We start from the raw sequence: 7,959 nt of genomic DNA on the forward strand, positions 1-7,959 counted from the left end.
ATGTCAAGAGAATTTTAGCTGTATATTACATATTGTACAAACACATGAAATAAGTGAACGTAATATTACCTCATATTTTAAAGCTTTAAAAGACTACAATTTTTAACCTATCAGAAGTGTTTTAACAAAACTGTCCACAGTTACCACTGAAGCCATACATACGTTTAACATCAAAAACATACTATAATGAAATCTATTTAACAAAGGGAAAAAATATATACTTTATCATTTAGAGGTCTACTTTGTTCTAACAGTTTAAACTCCCATCTGTAAAACAACCACTAAAATAAACACTGGTACACTGGTCCAAAGAGAAGTGACCAGAAAAAAATCAAGAAAAGAGGACTCAAAGAAATTAAATAATCTCTCCATTCTATAATTAATACTTGTCATTAAAATGTATCTCAGAAAGGAGATGGCAAATGCCTCAGCTGTGGGCAACAGCTTGTGATATCTTGATATGACAACTTGGCAACTGGTCAAAGAAAGACAAAAGGGAGAAGGGAAAAAACAAAACCCTGCATGACAAATCGTCCTCTTTACTATTCCAGTCAGTTCTCCTGCTCTAAGTTTACTGTTCTAATAAGTACTATTCTAATAAATGTTGTTTACTTCTAAACTAAATAAGAACTAACACAGACTGAGAGAAATCAATGCTCTGAGAGGCAAAATGACTTGACTGAGGTAAATGAAACGATGGTCAACAAAGTATTCTAGAAGAATTACAAGTCAGGACTAGATTCCTAGTCTTTTACTTCTCAGGAGTAAATTGCTGGAAAAAAAAACTAAGAGGCCTCTGAGTTGTCAGACCTTTATTTCTAACAGCGATATTACCAGACACAATAAAAAATGAAAAATCTTCTAGTTGTAGCTCCTAGGTAGAAGTAGCCTTAAAGACCACATGGCTCTTAGAGTGCTCATCACAGAATTCAGCATAGCACCAAATCTTTCAAATAAGGCACCTGTTTGTTAGAATGCAAGAGTAGTTTATTTTTGCCCCTTGCATTTCAAGTCACCATTCAAACTGTATTTGACAACAAACAAAACTTCATACAATATTAATCCTGACCTTTTTATTTGGAATTTCTGATTTATTCCTTATGTTTAAAAATCGAGACTATTTATATTAGGGTGATTAAAAAAAAAAGACCCAATTCTTTTACTATAAAGATTTTTTTTTTCTGCTCCCTTTTGAAACAAGGCCATAGATACTTCCCATAAATACACAGATACTTCCAAAATTCTTTCAAATTCAGCAAACATTTATTAATTACCTGCCACGTACTAAACATAAGGGGATTCAAAACTGAATGTTGCCAAAGCATGAAAAATCTGTTTAGCATGTTAGAAAAAGTTATTCCGGTAGCATGTGAAGGGATGTACAGGGAAGAATGAGCACAAATAGGCTCAGGAGTAACAACAGGCTCCTTGCAATAGCACAGGTGAGGTGATGTGTGCCTGAGCCAGGGCGAAGGCAGAAGGGACAGAGCAAAGACACAAGAGGCTGCTACATCTCCCACTCCAGCCAGTATCCACACCCAATATCACCTCATGCCCTCTGCTCAGCCCTCTCTAACTTCAACATGCTTCCACAAAGCTACTGCTCAGTCTATGCCAACTGCTGTGGGCTCTTATACCTAACTTGTTAAAGCTTTTCCTTCACCTCTGTCACTCTGTATCTATTACTAATGTAAGAATCCAAGTGAATACTGAAATAGCTATTTCTCTTCCAGAAAGTCTTACTGAATTACTCTTGCCTAAATTTGGTCTCATATCTTAGCAAAGGGATTTGCTAAGTATAAAAAAAGAACTTTAGCACTTGCCTAAATAGAAACCACACACTAGTAGAATCTGAATTAATAAGAGTTCATAGCTTTTCTACATTTATTTTTCCCTTAAAGGAATGAAATGTAGTGTCAAATGTGTAGGAGGGAGGGGAGAAGAGAGAGAAGACCAGCTTTTCACATTCAAGTGAAATATATATACTTTTGGGGGTATCTATTTATATTCCTTTAGGAGTCACCCTTTTCTAATAGGAATATTATCTGCTGTTTCGTGGGTTTGGTCAGATCCCTAACATTGTTTCCTGTTGCTTTTCCTGTGATGAACTAAACCCACTAATTTTTTAATTTTTTTTTCTTTTAACTTAATATAGAGAGAAAGAAATGGGCTACTTTTAAATGTTAACAAGATCAATTTCAGGAGTGCTTTGGGTTGTATGTTAAATAGTCATCCACTTCTAGGACACAGGGACAGGGCTGAAATAAGACAAAATGGAATAGAAAAAAAAATCCTTCTACATAAAACTAAAAAGCTTCTTGTTTGATAAAGAAAATCATTGACAAAATGAAAAGGCACCCTACTGATATGGAGAAAAATCCTGAAAATCACATATCGGATAAAGAGTTAATATCCAAAATACAAAAAGAACTCATACATTTCAATAGCAGGGGAAAAAAATCCAATTTAAAAATGGGCAGAAGTTCTTATTTTTTTCAAATAAGACAAACAGATGTACATACAGGTACATGAAAAAATGTTCAACATCACTCATCATCAGGGAAATGCAAATCAAAATCACAATGAAATATCACCTCATACCTCTTAGAATGGCTATTACATTATCAAAAACACAAGAATAACAAGTGTTAGAGAGGATGTGGAAGAAAGGGAACCCTCATGCACTGTTGTAGGAACATAAATTGGTGCAGCCACTATGGAAAATAGTATGGTGGTTCCTCAAAAATTTAAAAATAGAACTATGATATAATCCAGCAATTCCACTTCTGGGTATTTGTCCAAAAAAAAAAAAAAATGAAAATACTAATTCGAAAAGACACAGGTACCCCTATGTTCACTCCAGCATCATTTACAACAGCCAAGATACAGAAACAGCCCATGTACACATGGATGGATGAATGAATAAAGAAAATCACACACACACACACACACACACACATTATTCAGCCATAAAAAAGAAGGAAATCCTGCCACCTGCAGTAACATAGATACACTTTGAGGGTACTATGCTAAGTGAAATAAGTCAGAGAAAGACAAATACCATACTATCTCATTTACATGTGGAAATCTAAAAACAGCAACAAGGGGCGCCTGGGTGGCTCAGTCAGTTAAGCCTCCCAGTCTTGATCTCAGCTAGGTCTTGATCTCAGGGTCATGAATTCAAGCTCTGCATTGAGCTCCACGCTGGGTGTGAAGCTTATCTGAATGAGAGAATGAAGAAACAAATGGGTGAATGAGTAAATAAAAGCAATAAATAAAATAAATAAATAAAGATAGATAGATAATAGATAGATAGATAGATAGATAGATAGATGATAGATAAGTAAAAAACAGCAACAGCAACCAAGCTCATAGACAGGAAATGATTGGTGATTGCCAGAGGCAGAGGGTGGGGTTTAGGTGAAATGGGTGAAGGGTGGGGCGGGGGGGGTGTCAAAAGGTATAAACTTCCAGTTACAAAATAAATCAATCATGGAGATGTAACATGTAGTATAGTGATTATAATTAACAATATTGTATCACATATTTCAAAGCTGCTCAGAGAGTAGAACCTAAAATTCCTCATCACAAGAGAAAAAAGTTATAACTACATATGGTGATAGATGTTAACTAGACTTATTGCTGTGATTATTTTGCAATATATACAATATCAAATTGTTATCCACTTGAAACTAATGTAATGTTATATGTCAATTATACCTCATTAAAAAAAACACCTGTTTTTCTTCAAATCAGGAGGAATCTTGCTCCATACAATGGGCTTTAGAAAGACTGTGGCCCTTCTAAGAATGATTTTGATTGAGGACCAGTAAATGAAATGGATTTTCTTGCATTCTGGCTAGCCAACTCCTTAAAATGGTCAAAGGAAAAAAAAGTAAGAACTATTTGGCAAGTCTGCTGCAGACTAGGATACAAGAAGCTGAAATGTGAAATAAAAAAGTTTATCATGAGGGATTCTGAGCAACAGAATGAAGGCTTCCCAAGATAATATGACTATCATGTCTATGCCTAAAGCCCCAGAAGAACCATAATTATGAATTCTATACATACACATTCCATAGAAATTGGACCCAGTCATTTGGTTTTGTTTTGTCCTGTTTTTGTTTTGTTACCACAGGAATATAAACTACAAAAGGTTCAAACTTTGCTTTCTTTACCATTATATCCCCAGAGCCTAGAACAGTAGTACGTAGCAAAATGGATGTATTTGTTGGAACAATGGATAAATTAAGAATGTCCTATACCCAACAGAATACCATTTAACAGAACCTCATAGCAGAAACAAAAAGAAACCCTCCAAAACACAAGCAAAATAACACATGTCAGTGCCATCCACCTTCTGTCCCCTACTCCCAAGTACAGGCTTAAACAGAATGCTGGAAACATGGGGATCCTTCCTAACATTACAGCTAGCTAATTCTTCCATTTGCTCAGCCAACATTTACTGTGCACCAAGTATGTGGTGAGCACTGGAAAACAGAGCAATGAACAAGGCCAACAGGGCTTTTGCTATCAGGGAGCTTACAATCCAGCAACTCCATCTGTATACACTTGTCCATTGCAGATAAAGTTCAGGCAGTGGTAACATTAAGGGGAGACAATATTGTCCACAGTTCCAGATTTCCACATGATCCTACAGGGGCTATTACCATTAAGAATAAATTTCTCAATTGATTATCTTACTCTAAATGCCATGCTGTCCCATATGTTACCCACAGCCCCATATGGCTATTTAAATTTAAATTAATTAAAATTAAATAAAATTGAAAATCCAGTGTTCAATACCATATGTAGTTAGTGGCTACCATATTGCACCACACAGATATAGAACACTTTTATGTGATCACAGAAAATTCTATTTGAAAGCACTGTCCTAGAATCTTCCCACTCAGAGTGTAGCCTTGGGACAGCAGCACAGATACCACCCAGCAGTTTGTTAAAAATGCAGACTCGCATACCACCCTAAACCTTCCTATCAGAATCTATATTTCTAAAAAGGACCTCAGGTAATGTGTACACACATTCAAGTATGAGAAGCACTTCTCCATTGTACTACGACAATATCTAGAAGTTGTTCTGACTACATTTAAAAAGCTACATTTTTTATTCTAAAAGATAACCCCAAGAATTCCTACATCCTAACTAAAAAGTCCAACTGTTGAAATAGACAACTAAAGAAAGCATACAGTCTCTCATTCATACCAAGAGAAAGGTTTGCTCACTCTGGTCTGGGTTTGCCCTCCAATTATGCTGGAATCCTCAAGAGAGAAAGATAATCACCTCTACTGTGATATAATCTCTTTTTTATTTTACAACTCATAGTAAATTTGTTGCACAATTAATGGTCAATAACTCTACTCATGCAAAAAGACCATAAAATCCTAAAATAATACAAATACAAACTTGAGCATTGTAAACACCTATATGGTAACATCTGTACATAGCATTAATGAAGTTAACATGAGAACCTAAAGGAAAGGGGCTGAGGGAAAGGTAACCTTTTCAATTTTTAAAACAGGGTTTCATCTCAGACTTTTAATGTACATGTCACTGGATATATTACTCGTAAAATAAAAATGCATGGGCAAATTCACTCTAATGAGGTACTTCTGAGAGTGCACTAAGGGTTTGTAATCTGTTTTTTATTAGTACAAATCAAAGATTTTCAATTCTTTACAAATCATAGCTAACCTAGACATTAAAAATCTATTTTCTCTCCTTTCCATGTACCTTGTTTCTAAATTTAATAATGTCCATGGGGCTCTTCGTTCCCTAATGAATATCAGCAAACACCTTAAGACTTGTATCATGAGTTAGTGTTATAAAAGAACTATAAATTCTTAAATTATTTTAACACTGGAAGTTTTATAGAAACAAGTTAAAAATCTCCCTGACTTGTCAAACAGGAATTCAGTCCCATATACAGAGGGGTGACTACTTTTCCCCTTTAGTCCAAAATTTCATAAATCGATAAAAAAAAATTGGAAGACAAAGGTCCAATTTATAGAGCAAATATAAAAAGCCTTGCAGAGCTGAAAACTCTCAAATATACTTCTCCTACAAGTAACTATAATTCTTAACTGTGAATAATAATGATCGATGTTTTTAAGTCTAATAATCAATAAGCCTCTCCACAAACAGTGACACATACATGGGTTGTTCAGATTTGCAATGCAATAGAAAAAGTTGCCTTTAAAAAAACTAACCTAATCCATTTTTACTAAAGAAAATATGCTTAGTATGATAAAAATAACAGAAAATGAGTATGTGTGATGAGATTTTACTAAATGAGTAATCTAAGTACAATTATATTTTGGTACACACTCTTCACCCTAATAGAAGTCACTGAGAATGCTGGCTATTGCCTAGTCATTAATAAGTCTCCAAAAACACAGATATTTCAGGTACTTGCATGCTGTGAATCTAGGAAAAGGCCTGCCAGACACTACACAAGCTATTAGCATGTGCACACAAATAGAAGACTACTGTATTAATTGAACATTCTCTTTCCTGAGTGATTAATAGTTACAGCTGTACTTACTTCAAGCAAAATTTCACATACTAGTGATTCAGAACCCATTTTTTTCCCATTCACTTCTAATCCCTGGGGAAATGACACTGGCTTACCATCCTAGTCAATTTCAGAGTAAGCTCTGTAAGCTAAGGAGTGGCACCTTATACACCATACAGAAGGTAAAATGAGTGATATAAGGAACAGCCCATTGGTTTTATTTTTTTTTCAATATATGAAATTTATTGTCAAATTGCTTTCCATACAACACCCAGTGCTCATCCCAAAAGGTGCCCTCCTCAATACCCATCACCCACCCTCCCCTCCCTCCCACCCCCATCAACCCTCAGTTTGTTCTCAGTTTTTAAGAGTCTCTTATGCTTTCAGCCCATTGATTTTAAACCAAAGTCTCTGCAATGTGCAGAACGTTGTTCTTGTCATGGAGATGAAATACTGAGCGGTAAGAGCTGAATTTAAGCCTAGCTTTAAAATCATGTTCTTTTTAAATTTGGGTTCCTTTTTTCAAACAATGTTTCTCCACTGTCAACCCCTTCTCATAATTTTTGTTTCTTTTTATGTCCACATGTTGTACTTCTCCTTTCAGCCATATCACTTCTGATTAGAGCTGTTCCTCTGATTTCATCCATTCTATCTATTTTCTACTACTTCTTCTTGTTTAGGAATTCACGCTTTTAAAAACCCTATTTTATTTTTATTTTTTTCCAGCTTTATTGGGACATAATTGACCTACACCATTGTGTAAGTTTAAGGTGTACGTGTTACTTTGATACTTCTGGATTGCAAAATGATTATCACCATAGTTTAAGCTAACATCTCCATCATGTCACATAACCATTTTCTTGTGGTGATAACATTTAAGATCTGCTCTGCTAGCAGCTTCAAAATATATAATACAATATTATTAAGTATAATAACTATGCTGTACATTAGATCCCCAGAACTTACTCATCTTATAACTGGAAGTTTGTACGCTTTGATCAACATCTCCCTATTTCCTCCACCACCACCCCCAGCCTCTTATAACCACCATTCTATTCCCTGAAAAACCCAATTTTAACATTTCTCTGATCTTTACTGACTTTTTTAATTTTTATTTTGAAAAACAAAAAAAGTTTAAACGTTTAAATAATTTCACAATTTTATTTACATAGGCATTCTCCTACTAAAGTTAATATGAATGTGGTAGTATTAATACAAATTCTTACATAAAATATTTAATAAAATACATTAATATTTAAGAAATTGAAATTGATGTTTCAAAATACAAGTCCTTAAAAAAACAAAAACCAACAACCATGAATGCCAAGCAGCTGGAGTTCTAGTAGAGATGATAAACTACAGCTGGGGACTTCTCTGCACTGCTGTGTATCAAGACAGGTGTCAGATGCAATGGTAAACAACCTCGC

General features: G+C 34.9%; 1 protein-coding gene across 12 annotated transcripts in view; it reads right to left on the reverse strand.

The window, feature by feature from the left end:
* Positions 1-7,959, reverse strand: part of PSD3 (pleckstrin and Sec7 domain containing 3) — an 810,275-nt gene that overhangs the window by 469,053 nt on the left and 333,263 nt on the right. The window contains exon 1 of one of the 12 annotated variants that reach the window (XM_086703524.1): positions 3,062-3,196. The exons of the other annotated variants lie outside the window; for them this stretch is intronic. The gene's annotated coding sequence lies outside the window, so the exon portion shown is untranslated. Of the gene's footprint in view, positions 1-3,061; positions 3,197-7,959 lie in introns of those variants that run through there. 12 annotated transcript variants of the gene reach the window in all.

This window comes from Puma concolor, chromosome B1 (genome assembly GCF_028749965.1).
Source record: "Puma concolor isolate L17-30 chromosome B1, mPumCon1.1.hap2, whole genome shotgun sequence".
Classification (NCBI taxonomy): Eukaryota; Metazoa; Chordata; class Mammalia; order Carnivora; family Felidae; genus Puma; species Puma concolor.